Genomic DNA, 15173 nt, shown 5'->3' with positions numbered 1-15173 from the left:
GCATAACTACTACAAATAATGAGAATCGATTGTACCTATTGTTTGAAGAGCTGACAGCAGTCATCCTAGTGCCCTCTGAAGAGATAAATCAATAACTACTATTTTGATTTCTTTTCTGATCTTGGTCTCTTCAAGTATCCTACTGGGCCAATTTTAGTAATTTACATTTTCTTTGGAAGTATCCCTTTCATTTGATATTTATATTTATTGGTATTTCTTTTTACAATACTTTATTCCCCTATATACATTCCATTTTCTTCCTAATCTTGTTATTTGGGGGGTATCTCTTTTTTCTTTGATACCTGTGAATGTCTATCTTCTGGTGTTTGTCTTTGAGTATTTTCAAATAATGAGGTTTCATTTTTGTAATTATCTTTGTTGTGTATTTGCTTTCTGTTTCCATAACATCTTTTCTTACCTTCATTAAGCTCTTCCTTCTCTTGTCTTAAGTTTAAAACTTAACCAATTTCTTTTTATTATTTCTTATATCCTAAAATAAAATCATATTCAAGACTTTAAATTTGCCTTTGACTCTCTTTTTGGCTACATACCATAAAATTTGATATAAAATGTTTTGCTACTATTTAGTTGCAAAATATTTTGTAGCTTAATTTTTGTTTTCTAAAATCCAAAAGTTATGTAGATGTGTTTTTCCAGGGTACAGAAAACTTCTGTGCATACCAGTTAGTTAATTTCTAATCTTACTGTATTTTTATCAATGAATTTGGCTATATATGATAAGCTATTAGAATTTGTATTTCTTATTTATACTAATACACAGTTCATCTTGTATTAGTGAATCATTGTGATTCTGTATGTTTGAAAATAATACATATTCTATGTTTTGAGGGGCACAAATTTAAATAGAAATCAATCAGCTAAGCTTATTAATTATGTCATTGCAACTCTATTACTTATTATCTGTCTTCTTGACTGCTAGAAAGTGAGATAATTTCCCTTTAGAATTGTGTGTTTGCCAATTTATCCTTATAGTTCTACAATTTACTTATTTTTTATTTGCTTATAATTCTCATAAGCTCTTTCTAATTGTATCTTATAATAAAAGCAGTCATTTGGATTCCTAAGCTCTGTTTATGATATGTAAAAGGGGATTTTGGTACTTGGAAATCTGTTTACTCTCCCACAAAATCCTGATCTTCAAAATTATTGCCTTCCTAGCAACTCAAAAAGACTAATTTGAGGCTGAGTAATGACATATATTCTGCCCCTAAAGCACTGAAACCCATTGATTAGGTGGAAGGGAAATCACATGGCATAATGATTTAAAGGTAATTTTTAAATACCTTGGCTTAATATTTTAAAAAATACCCAATTAACTCTGATTGATTAAAATTTCCTTGAGGTCCAATTGGTCTGAATTTCTTTTAGCAACTTACAGTAATCTGCTGTGGTAATTATATTGTTTCATTGCCATTATTTCTTCCCTCCTCAGCCCAGACATATTTTTAGCAGAGATACTTCCCAATGTCACTAGCTTGGAATTTGGCCGGGTGACTTCTTTGGCCAATGAAATATAAGAAGACATAATGTGACTATATCCAACCACACTTTTAATGGGTATATATTGTTTGGTTTGCCATCTTGCATTCTTGCAATCCACCATGAAGGAATATTGTTCCACAGAGCCACAGTTTCTTCATTCTAAGTCCTAGAATGAAGAGACATAACAAACAGAACTGAATCCACCTACATCCGGGTGCCAAGCCCAGCCAAACCCAGCCCAACCAAGTCCAGCTGAGCAACACCCTATCCACAGACCTGTGAGCAAGAAACCAAATGCTTGTTGTTATAAGTCAAGTGAGATTGGGATGGGGGTTGTTTGTTATATAGCATTATTGCAGCAAAAAGCTGACTAATACATAGTCCTGTAGTAAATTGTTCTTGCATACTCTATAATTTACATGGTACATAGTAGGTTTCATTCAAATTATATATCTGATTGTCCAGTTTAACTAAGACTCCATATGAATTGGCAAAGAAAAGTAGCTTGTACTGCATAGTTTTTGTAACTATTCTAAGGTGAATGCAGGGAAAATATATCTGGCTTGTATTAGCAGGTCAGGAACCCAGCAAGATCTTCACACACACAGAGCTTCCTATTTCTCCTTAGAGTACAGCCATTCTTGATAGGCTTTATGTTGGCTGAGAATAACATACCACCCAGTGATAGAATAAGTACAACCTCCTCATGACCAGACATTCACTTATACACCTCCAGCACAAGGGCAACATCTTTTTAGTGTGATAGGAGGATAAACCAGGGATGAATCTTGGTATTTACATATTACCATGGGCATCTCCCTTCTCCATCTTATGTTGACATCGGCGATGACCTTCTAAGTAACTCAGGGCATCAAAGGGTGGTTCTCTCCACAAGCCAAGACAACTCTGGCAAACACCTCTGTGTAATGTATGCACTGGGCACATTTTCCTTGTTGAATTATTCAATTAAAGCTGATAATGAGAGCTCGTTGACACAGTTTAGCACTCAGGTGAATAAAAGATTCACTTTGAAGTGCAGAAATTTCTGGAGTCATCTGTGTTAGCAGGTGATGAGTCTCACTGCCATCATCCAGGGAGGAAGAAACTTTAGAAGAGGTAAACTAGAGTAAAGCATGCTGGAGGCTTTTTCTGGCAGGATTTCAAGGAGATGAAAGGTGCAGGCAGTTACCAGGGTTTGTCTGAGCCATCCATCTTTTTAGAATAAATGTAATTAATTTTAAAAGACAAAAATAAGACTCCGTTTTTAACTTCAGTCCTCTAAACTCTAATGGGACATAGAAAGATGAACATAAGCATAGGTATCAGCACATCCGTGTTCTGATCTTCCCCTGTAAAGCCCCACACACACAACCTTACAAAAAGTTGGCCTCTTCTCATCTCAGTTCTCACTCTGTAAAATGGGTGATATTGACTGGTCCTCTGTTATCACCATAGTGTATATTACAAAGCACCAACAAAACATTTTGCAAATAAAAGTGTGGGTAACGTCTGTTACTTAAATGTGTTGTATACATTTTGAAACACTTGCCAGTCACACTGGCTGTCTCTTCACTGAGGGTATCATTACTAATAGTGGTTTGGCACCTGGCAAATACAAGCTTGTATTTTTATTAGCTTGCTCTGTCTCTCCAGCTAGTCTGTGCATCTTTAACAAACTTCTTAACACTCTTTTAATCTTCATTACTTAGCACAGTGTGGAAAGCACAAGGTAGGTGATCACTGATTATATCATAAAGATAAAGCTAAGAGCTGCCATTTATTGAGCCCCTTCCATGTGTCAGACCCTGTACTAGCCATTTTACAAACACTATCTCTAATTTGTACAACTGAACAATGACTCCAAAAGGAAACTCACACACACACACACACACACACACACACACACCACTTTACAGATCAAGAAACTGAGGGTCAGAGAGACTACAAAACTAAGCTGAGGCTATACTGCTAATTTAATAAAAGTGATTATGCATATAATGAATAAAATGTTTTATTAGATGATATGATTAACAGTTTAGAAAAGCAGAAGCCAAAGTATCACTAATGACTTAATTACCGACATAGTCAACTACCCTCATCAACTATTCATTCGGTGTCTGCTAGGATCAGGAAGCTCCCTTGGGTGTTACTTAACCTCACAACCCAAAGCTCTGCATCAGTGTCTAGAAAAGAAATTAAACATGTGTGAATGGTCATTTCTTTCTTTTTTCTTTTTTTTATTAAATTTATTGGAGTGACACTGGTTAAAAAAAATTATGTAGGTTTCAGGTGTACAATTCCATACATATCATCTATATATCGTATCGTATGTTCACCACCCACAGTCAAGTCTCCTTCCATCACTCTTCACCGCCCCCCTCACCCTTTTCTACTGCCCCCCCCCCCCCACTTTTCCCTCTGGTAATCACCATAAATCAGTTCAATCACATAAGACATCGTTCTGGTCTCAATCCTTCTTTTGAAATCATTATATCTAACTTATGAAGGATAATTTTTTGTCAAAGTTTCATGCTCACTTGCTATTGAAATCATGTCCTACCAAGTCATATCTGTATTTTACACGCTAGTTGCTCCCATATTAGCTCAAGAAGAAAAATGTAAAAGCAAGTCCAGAGAGATAATGTGGGGGCAAAAAAATGCAATAAAATTTTACAACACTTGAACTGTTTGAATGCAGAATTTAAGTCATTACATTATGAAGCTAGAAAATAAATTGTTTTTTCCCCTCAGTTTGTGAAAATATTACCTGTAAATTTATATAAATTGGGTGTTATTTCTCCATTGATATCCTCATGATCATAATTCGGTAATGTGGATTAGGCCTTTAGACAGTTTTCTCCTAAGAACATCTCATTCACAATTAGGAAAGACCTTTTAGCTAGCCACTCCCTTATGCCTCTGGGGGAGTTGGAGCCCAGACAGATAAAGTGACCAAATTGTGGTCACTCAGCTGGTCAGTGTCACAGCTGCAGTTAGAAACCAGCTTTCTTTCTATGACCGCAGCCTCGATTTTTTAAATTATACTTTTGAAAATGCACTATTCTTTTTTCATGTAATAATTAAAAATACAATATAAGCTTAAACATAGATGTTTTTCTGCAGTCATTAATTTGCCAGAATAGTAAGCCTTCAATAATATGTAGTAAATCCAATTTTTAAAAATTCACTCTGCTTTTCCACAGCTGCAGGGGCACTGGGGCTAGGTAGCCCTTTCTTGTTTATGAAAACCATTCCATTTAATGTTATATTTAGTCCTCGGTGCAATCCTGGGAACTATGATTGTGTTCGTGACTCTGGAGATGAGGAAAGTGAGGATCAAAGAGACTAAATGACGCAGCCGGTGGATGGCAGAGCCAGAAGTCTAACATGGCTCTATAAACTTGACTTCACTGCTTCTTCCATTTCAGTACATTTCCTGATTCTTCGCACAGAAGAGTTGCCTGACTCCCAGTGGGTTCAAGCTCACCCTTTCCAGAGTAGAGAGTTTTGGCCAGGAGGAGGCTGCCCAGCCTGGCTCCACATTTTCAGCCTACACCCCTTTGGGTGGGGCCCTGCGACAAGCACTCAGCAGCAGAAGTGTTCTGTGTCAGAAGCAGATGCCTTCTCCGCTCTCTCTTTCCCCATCCATTGGCTTGTGGGGGCCCCGAGTGTCCTTGGAAGGCACATGAAAGAAATGGCAGAGCTGCTGAGTCATGGTCCCTGAAAAAACAGTAGAGCAATTGTGCCTTCCAGCTCTCTGCTTTTTTAACTGTAGTATCCACAATGGACTATTAAGTGAGCAAGAAAAAAAATGTTTCTTGTGAAAGCCGGTTAAATTGGGGTGCTTGTCTATTATAGCAGCTAGCAGTACCCTATCTAAAATGAGTATGTTTTTTAATTGAATAGAATTCATATTTCTGTTATTTCTGTCAAATCTCTATAAATACTTGTTTACTAACTCATTGACTTTAATTTGGTAAATGGAAAGGACCCTGTAGAGTCATTTACCAGTGATTTCCCTTTCTGTTCCTTTTCTACCAGTTTACAGTAAATGATAATTACTTTCCTATATTCTATTTCCAGTACCCAAATAAAAGTGTCATAAAAGCACCTGTATGGCATAGTTCTTCGTTAAATAAGTAAATACCCAACCAAGAACAATTTTTAAAGACTTCCTTTTTTTAAACCCTTCCCATCTTCAAAAAAAATTTTTGAGCAAACTTTCCATCTCTGGGAAAGGAGTGGTGGCCTGGGATTAGCCAGTGAGGACTTGTCACCTCTGAGTGTAACTCACCCCAGGGCTTCCCTGCTGGTCAGCAGCCCTCAGAGCCTTGGAACTGGGGTTGCTCCCCCCAGAACACACGGGACCTGCAGTCTGGACACTGGTCTCCAAATGTGGCTGTAAACACATGCCAAACACTTAGATCACTCATGTTTCCCCACTGCACACAGAGGCTGAGGCCCTCACTCCTTACATTTCTCTGAAGTGGTGGCTCCAAGAGTGAGGAGTGGGAGAAACAATGCTTTTGAGAAAGGCACCCAGAGAAGCTATTGTGATGACTCCCTCCCCCACCCTGAGCTTCCTACTTGCTTTCTCCCAGCGATGTCAAGGTGTTGCTTCTCTTCATATTTCAAGTCTAAAACCTGACTCCCAGATCTGAAAAGAAGAAAAGGTTTGCCAATAGAGCAGTCCTCATAGCAAATGATAAATGCTTCAAGTGCCTTTTGGAAAAACTCCTGAAAGCAGAATTTGGTCACTAGGGTAAATCCCCATAGAAGACGAAATAAATCTCTGTGACATCTGCTAATGCACACCATTTCCCTTAAACACCTCTTCCTGTCCACTTCCCACACCTCCTTCCCCCATTTTCCAATGCTCCTTTTGTTCTGTGCTTTTTGGTCTTCAGGGCATGACTTAGCTGGCAGGTGGTACCAGGAAAACTAAAGGTATCGCACCCAGCTGTGTGTAAGCATAATGGTGAATTAAAGCCCCTGGTCTAGGATCTGAAATAAAAATCAGTGTAAGCAAAATGATGGATGTTTTTTGTTCATGCCTCATTCGTTCGTGTGCTCAGAAAGCATTTGTCATTCACCTATGACGTTAGCACTGTTTAAAACAATGGAAGAATAAAAATAAAAGATATGTGGGCTGTTTCCCTAGCCAGGCACAAGTTATATGCTTAAGGACCCCAAACAAACTATACAACTGAAACATAAAGAATGAGAGATTCAACTAATTAAATGGGAAAGATCCACATGTTGGAACACATGATGCATGTGAGTCAGAAAAAACATGCTCTTGTTTTGTTTTGTTTGTTTGTGGGGAGGATTGTTGGGATGAATTAGCAGGAATCACATGTTATATGACATGTGGCATATGACACCTAAAGAGACATCCTTGGGCTGCGCACCTCCTAAGTCAGACTCTAATTATAACCCACAGTTCAGATTTATTCTCCTCCACTTAAGAGGTGGGAGGGACGCTAGGGAGAGACTGTGGAGATCCACAGAGGTGATGAAGGCCTGCAAAAGAGGGCTCTGAAGGAGCTGGTGGAAGCGGCAATGGTCCCCCATAATAGCTAGGTTCACATTCAGCTCTTCCAGGAATCAAAGTATGTTCCCCATAAGAGTCCCCTAAGGGACTGTCCAAACTGAACTTCCACTAGGAGACTTCTACTCTTTTTTTTTGGGGGGGGGGGCTATTTTAATGTTAGAATGGGCCAGTGCAGAGCTGCCCACATGAGTCACCTTGAACTCCACCTGCTTTGCATTATTGCCTCTTGATTCTCTTCCCTGGAGGTTCTTCAGACATCTGGACTGCATTGTGGCATGATATGCTTCTCATTTTTCCCACAAACATCCCTGATTGAAGGCAGATGACACCTGACCTTAAGCTCACCTTTAGGAATCTGTATTAAGCCTGGTTTAGCACAGCTAGGTTAGAGTATAGATGTTATTCCTATCTTCCAACCCTGTGGGTCATGGGTTAGTTTATAGAACTCCAGCTGTTGTACATTGCCAGGGAGATCAGAACCAGATTGAAATGCTGCTTAAGTTAAACATCCCCATAATTAGAGCCTAAATCCAACTATTAAGGAAAGCCACACCTTTAAAAGTCTTTAAAAACACAATAGATATTCACTTGTCTTGGATATTTAAATATAGTCTTCCATAAAAGATGATTTCTTAATGTTCCCTCCAACATTGTAACTGTATATCCCAAATATGAGGCACTGGCATTTCTTTGAGCTTTTACCTCCTCTTTTGCCATCTGCTTGGGAATTGTGGGAATGCAAGCAAGGTGGAAAATCTGCAAATAAACTTGGAGCTACCATATAGCTCTCCCATGGAGCTGGAAATGTCCCAGTAATCTTTAAATTTGATTGAATGTTTATTTAAATGTATATCATTGACTTGAAATAAAATTCATTGGCTTGGTTCTTTGGCATCCTCTTGATGTCGTCCATCATCTTCATCACCATTGCCTTCATCACTAAACTATATTGAGCTCTCTCGCTCTATCACAGGTTCCATGCCAGGTGCTTTACATGTGTCATCTCTTAGAAACCTCTCACATTTATTAGGTAGATACTATTAGTGTCTTCAATTTGCACATGAGAACACTGAGACTGGGAGAGCTTATATGAGTTGTCCGCTGGTAATGATGATATTTTTTTTTCTTTTTTTTGGAGGGGGGCGGTGTCTAACCTAAGGTATCTGATAAGGAATCACTTTTCTGAGTTGGGCCTCATATTAATGGGATGATTTTTTCATCTAGTGCATTTATTTCAAGTGAATGAAGCACAGTTAGCCTTTCATTCACAAAGTCTCTCTCTGTGCTGCCTGCTATCTCCTTGCTCCCTCCTCTTAGTCACACCTCTGTCCTCATCATCCCCATGTGTGGGTTTCTAGACACCTTTCCTTCCATCCTCTCCTCCTCCTACCAACAGGAATGGCAAACTTTTCCCTGCCCTCAAAAACTACTGGGCAAGTTTCCAAACTCTCAACGAAGTGAGGAAAAAAAGGTTGAACAATCTGGAGGATTTAATGCACCTGACACCAACCCAGATTAGTGGCATCAGATTGCATATTCAGTTAGGACTTCTGCCACATGCTGTTGCAATTAACCACATGGGAATGTGCAGGCCAGGACCCTGTGCAGTTATTCAATCATTGCCATACTACAACATGCAGAGCATGTTGAGAGCAGTAAGAACTTAAAATGCCCTAGGAAGAAAATGCTGTGTCTCATTAAGAAATGACATTGTGACTTTCCTGGGAGTGACAGCTCTGACAGGAAAAGATTATGGCCTGGATTTTTAGTTATCACCAGTGTAACTATTCTAATTTGCCAGCTCAATGTCAGATCTTCGATAAGAAAAACCTTAAAAAACAAAAACTTGAATATGTTTTGGCTGAGGCATGGCCTAAAACAGTCCCTATAGATTTCAGATGCCTGGTCATCCATGAGAACCCAGTGGAGGGAGGAATGTAAGGAATTCACCAATCCTTAATCTAGACACTGAGTTGAGACTAAGGGAAGTGAGTTCAGTTGGAAATGCGTATGGTACATACCCCCCCAAAACGGAAACAGCACCTATGAACTCTGCTTCTGGAATTTTCTCCCTACTTCCAACCTTGGCAGGGACCCCTACACACTCAAGGTCCCTCTGTGCTGCTAAAGGCTCCCAGCCACATCTTCCTTCCCCTCCCAGAGCTCCAGATCTGGATTTGCTTTTTTCTCTGACTCCTATCACCTGTTTGAGGGCCTCATTGCTAACATTGCTAACATGTGCTTCTGACTTAATTTTGGAACCGTTACCATCTAACTAGTGAAACAGAAATTTGAAGGCATTCTTTTCTGACTGATCTTTTCCACCTTTTATTTTAATTACAATGGGATTTTTGCTAATAGCTCTGCTTAGTGGTATAATATTAGAAAGCAGGGGAATAAAACAACAATTTAGAAGTCCTATAATAGAGTCTTATGTCCTATCTCCTGATCAGCCAAATAAAGGCTTTGACTACCCCTCAAAATATGTATGATTTTAGTACTGTAGTAGAAATCTGTTCTATGCAACCATTATATAATCAATGCTAACCGTCAAATTGTAAGTTCATAAATAGCCATTGGTCATGAAGTTGGTTCAAGAGTGACCGGGCCATTGTCCACAATTAATAGCCCCAGAAATAGCACCAACATGACCTGGGAAGATTAGAATGGAACATACTCTTTTTCCCATTTTTCAGTAGATATTTAAGTATCTTAGTAAGGATAGCATTTATATTATTGCCACCCACATTTATACACTGTGGCAGAGACAATGCTATGTGTTCATGAAACCTCTTTTCTTTTTTTCTTCTAGGCCTGAAACTAGACCACATTTTCCAGCTTCCAGTGAAGTTGGCTGAAGCCATCTAACTAAGTTAGGGCCCATGGAATGTGGGCAGAAGTGATGTGCTAGACCTGGCCCCCAAGCCCCCTATGCCCACCACCCTTCCCCCTCCTTATCCCCATTGCACTCTCCTTGTCTGAAATATCAGCGCAAATATGGCATGTTACAACAGTTACCCTGATTAATAAATATATTTCCTTTGTATTCAGAAAGGTTCACTGAGCATCAGTGAGATCATTGGCATGGCTGATGCCAGGACAAATAAAATTAATTACACAGCGTTTGGCTTCAAGGTAGATGCCAATTACACCCTTATTTTGAAGCAGGAAACTTTGGGCATATTTGTGTTGCGAAATATCTATTTTTCTTGCCATCTTCCTGTTTTGCTTCCTGAATAACGCCACCATCCTTTGTGAGGCTGTGCTCTTTCCGCCCTCCTTTGCCGCCAAATGGGACCCCAGTGCTCTGAGCGGGACATTCTACGACTACTCAGTGGTTTTCATCTGAGTGAATCCAAACAGAAGGAATGTGGTGATGCAGGCAGTAATCTCAGCCCCTTGGGTTCCTTGGCCTTTTACACAGGGCACATGTCCTTAGCCAAAGCACTTAGGATTCAGACCCTTGTATGAGCCTACGGGTATGGGAGGGAGCGGATGACTTAAAACAGATGAGGGTTTTAAGTTCAGCCTGTGCTCAACAGTTAAATTCAATTTAGAGACTTCCCAAAACCTTTCTGAAGTTACAAAAGGGCCGTAAGAAATCAGCTTCTTTCTTTTGTGGTTGCAGATTTAATTCTGCAGTCCATGAAGCTGCGTCAAAGTGCTTGCGTAAGTAACACTGCAAGCTGTTGCTGATGGAAATGTGGATGGTTTTCTCTTTGTTGTTAAATACTTACAGTGATTCCACAAACATTCAGCCCCCGCTATCGCCTTAGATGTGTGAGCTGTGATTCCTGCCCACGGAGAATTCAAAGATGTGTGGTAAATCATCCACTGAAAATGACTTAGAAAGGGAAATACTGATGAGTGGACCCAATGCTGCAGAGGTTAAGCTTGAAAACCCATCCCTGGAAGGAAAGACTTGAAAGTCTCAGGGAAATAGTTGGGTAGAGTTACAGGACTGAGAGGTGTGCTGGAGACTGGAGTCACTTCCTGCTGAGATCATATTCCCTGCCTCTGTGTGGTCAGCACAAGCCTTTTTCAGCACCATAGAAGATCTGCCTGCTCCTAAATTGCTCCTCACAGCACAAACGTAGGTTGATGATTATATCCTGCAAGACCAAAATAGTTCTAATACCCTGAACCCCTTTATACCTACTTGACATGCTGTACCATGTTTTTTTCTTTAATAATAAATAATCTAGACTTGAAAGCTAGTAATATGGTTCCCATTCCATAATTAATTGGTTAGTAATGTGATCTGGAACAAGTCCCTTCTTCTCATTTGCATCTGTGAATTGCAGTCTATGATATGAAGGCACAGAATAAATGTGCAGATCTGAAATCACCTAAGAACATCATTTGTAAAAACATTTAAAATGGAAAACTTTCTACCGAATGCTCCCTAACCTAGAAGTACATCAAAATCACCAGGAAAGGTTTTCTTTCTTTGTTAAGATATAACTTAACACACTTGTCTTTAGTTGTCTCTTCTTCATGATATAGCTTACATGCAGATCTTAAGTGTATAGTCAATGTATTTTGACAAATAAAACTCCATGTAAATATCATGCCAATCAATACATAGCATTGCCATCATCCCAGAAGATTCCCTGTGCCCCCCCTCCCAGTTAACCACACCACCTCTCAGACAACCATTCTTTGATTTCTGTAATTATCTTAATAGAATCAGAAGTATATACTCCTTGTTATCTGGATTTTTCACTCATAATGTCTAGGAAAGTCAGTAATTTTTCCTTTTTATTATTAGTAGTATTTCATTCGATGAATACACCTGCTATGGATTAAAACTGTGTCCCCTCCAATTATATGTTGACTCCCTAACACCCAATGTGATTGTATTAGGAGATAGAGCTTTTAGGAGGTAATTAAAGTTAACCAAGGTCATAAGGGTAGGGTCTTAACCTGATAGAACTGGTGCCCTTATAAGAAAAGGAAGAAAGAGCTCTTTCTCCATGTGCACTAGCTGAGGAAAGTTAATTCATGTGAGGATAAAGTGTGAGGGCAGCTGTCCACATGCCAGAAAGAGAGCTTTCCCCAGAAACTGAATTAGTCGGTGCCCTGATCTTGGACTTCTGAGCCTCCAGAACTGTGAGAAATAAATTCCTGTTATTTAAGCCACCCAGATTATGATATTTTCTTATTTGGAAAAATGTCAGCAAGTAATTATTCAAATATATCTCTGTCCCATTCTTTCCTCACCTTTCCAGACTCCAGTTATATATATGCTCTACCTCTTGATAGTTTCTCACAAGTTACTTATGTTTTGATCTTTTATTAAATCTTATTACTCTGTTTTAGTTTGAATAATTCCTATTTATCGGTCTTAAAGTTTACTAATTATTTCTTATGTAGTGTCCAATTTGCTATTAGCATACTCAGTGAAATTCATCTTTGATGCTTATATTCCTGTCATCCTTGATGTTTACATTCCACGTGAATTCTTAAATATATTAAAACTTTTTTAAGTCCTTGTTGATTAATTCTTAAATCCTAGTTATCTTTACATTTGCTTCAGTTTGCTATGTTTTCTCTTGATTTTTGGTCACACTTTCTTCCTTCATCATATGTATTGTTGTTTTGTATTATATTCTGAACATCATGTAAAAAAGATTTGGAGAACAAATAGAACATTATTTTATTTCATTTTGTTTTGTTTTCCTCCATATGACAGTTGCATTGGTAGTTACAAAAGGTAAAGTACTAACAGTACAGATTTCTCCTACAGTCAACTTTAGGAGAGGCTGGGTCACAGCTTTAATTATATTGATGTTATCTGTGATTAACATAACTCCCCAAATTGATTTAAGTCTATAATTTCTATATGGCTATTTTTGTATTCAAATTTTATTGAATATAATAACTATTTTTATCTCCTTAAAAAGCAAAGAGTTCCAAAAATTCTTCTGACCACAGCCTTCAGTCAGAACAGTAGTATAAATGAAAGTGTAAACAGGCCGAATATCCGCTACATTATAGACACTAAACTATACTCTGGGAACACAAAAAGCTATATGCACATTCCTTGCCTTCAAGGGCATTAAAATCTAGTTGAAGAAATGGCACAGGTACCCAAAAACTTAAATAATATGGTAAAACAGAGTTTGTAACACTCCAAATGACTGAGACCAGAAATAAATGTAGCTCTATGAAAGAAGTATTCTTCTGGTGATTAGAAAAGACTTCATGAGGAAGACAAGATTTTAAATTAGTCTAAAAGAAAATGTAAGGTAAATGAGATGGGGACAGGGAGGCCTTTTTGAGAGAGAAGATGCCATGAACAAAACATGGTACATATTTAAGAAGATGAGAAAAAATTACAAAGTTTGGAAAACATCATATTTCGGAGGGTCTAGAGCTTGGTTTTACATGGGCATTAACTCAAAGCCCAAGACCAGCTGTTAATGTGGTACCACGCAATCAGAGCCAACTCTGAGATAATTGATCTTACATCAAATTGTGAACAGTGATGATGCCTATTATCCCTCAGATCTAGTTTTTGCCTTTTCCCTGTTCTGTGTCATAGTGGAGCTAATCCCACTGGCTGAATGTGGCACATAAGGCTAATACGTGGGTGGAAAAGAAAGCCAGAGTATTTCTACCCTATTTATTTTCCTTAGACTTCTCCAGCAACAACTGCACCACTGCCTTAGCATCTTTTCTTACCTTCCCCCTGGTGACTCTTGCCCCTGAGTTCTGGTGACACTGCTTCTCCCTTTCTCTCAGAGTTTGGGACCTTAGCAGCTTCCTAATGTCACTCATCACTGAGGTGCCTCACTGAGTGCTGATAAACTTCTCGTCCTCTGTTATTGCTGCTGTGATGAAGTACTGCCATTAAGTTCCTTGGGTTTTAAGTAGCCATAGAGGTTTCTGTTTTCCTGATTAGATCTGGTTAGATCTGGGGTATGATTGTAAGTAGTAACTTCCACTTTCTGTATCATATTTGTACTTCTGGTTTTTGAAAATTTTATGACAGATACCAATTTGCAATTAGAATGAGACAAAAAAATTTAAGAAAATTAACATGAATGCAGTGATAAAGTAGATTGCAATTAAGAGGTAGTGAAGACAAATTATATAAGACCTATGTATGGAGTTCTGTAAACTGTAATTATAGAAATTGGAGGAGAAAAAGATACCAGATGGATATACAAAAATCAGAGACAGACACGAAAGCAGTGATTCCAAACCAAGAGTGTAAAAGAATCACCTGGAAAGCTTTTTAAAAATATACATGTTGCTTATCACATGTTGGTTATCAGACCAAGTGAATCATATTTCTGAGACTGGGTTCTGGCATAACTATTTAAGAATGACGTCCTGAATGGTGCCATTAACTCCATTTTTATCCCTCCTCCTCCCATCACCAATGAGAGACTTTAGACAGGAGAGAGTCACCAGAGAGAAGAGCAAGTTTACTAGGAGAAAAGCCCTGATAACTAGAGGTAAAAGTGTGGTAAATCAAAGGGGAAAAACCAAAATCATGTAACATCAAATACTGTAAAATAACATACACTATAATTATGTCTAGAAATTAGCATTTAATAGAAAGCCTTCGTTAAAATATTTTGTGTGTGTCTAACATATTAGCTCTAAAATTGTAAATTTCTAAACTATATTAATGTAGCTGAGAACTACTGGGTTGGTCAAAAGTTCATTTGGTTTTTCCCGTAAGATGGCTCTAGTAGCCTTTAGTTGTCTTTAACTTCATTCAAAACAATTTTGTGAGATTGTATTGAAATACCTGACATAATAGCATGCGTTAAAAAAAAAAACTGATCAAAATTGGTGAATTTTGTGTAGCCATTTTAATATTGAAGATGGAAGAAAATAAGCAACAGTTTTGGCATATTATGTTATATTACTTCAAGAAAGGTAAAAACACAACTGAAGCACAAAAAAGATTTGTACAGTGTATGGAGAAGGTCCTGTGACTGATCTGATGTGTCAAAAAGTGGTTTCTGAAGTTTCATGCTGGATATTTCTCCCTGGACAATGCCCCATGGTCTGGTAGGCCAGTTGAAGTTGACAGTGATCAAATGAAGACATTAATTGAGAACAATCAACCAAGTGGGCGATATCTGACATACTCAAA

General features: G+C 38.4%; 1 long non-coding RNA gene across 1 annotated transcript in view; it reads right to left on the bottom strand.

The window, feature by feature from the left end:
• Positions 1 to 1585: 1585 nt before the first annotated feature.
• Positions 1586 to 15173, bottom strand: part of LOC150001577 (uncharacterized) — a 47468-nt gene continuing 33880 nt past the window's right edge. Inside the window, exon 3 of the long non-coding RNA XR_016512955.1 lies at positions 1586 to 1669. This is a non-coding gene — a long non-coding RNA (uncharacterized LOC150001577). The remainder of the gene's footprint in view (positions 1670 to 15173) is intronic.

This window comes from Furipterus horrens, unplaced genomic scaffold, assembly GCF_987537825.1.
Source record: "Furipterus horrens unplaced genomic scaffold, mFurHor1.1.pri manual_scaffold_9, whole genome shotgun sequence".
NCBI classification, from domain to species: domain Eukaryota; kingdom Metazoa; phylum Chordata; class Mammalia; order Chiroptera; family Furipteridae; genus Furipterus; species Furipterus horrens.
The sequence above is the reverse complement of the archived record's forward strand: the minus strand, read 5'-3'. Positions and strand labels throughout refer to the sequence as shown.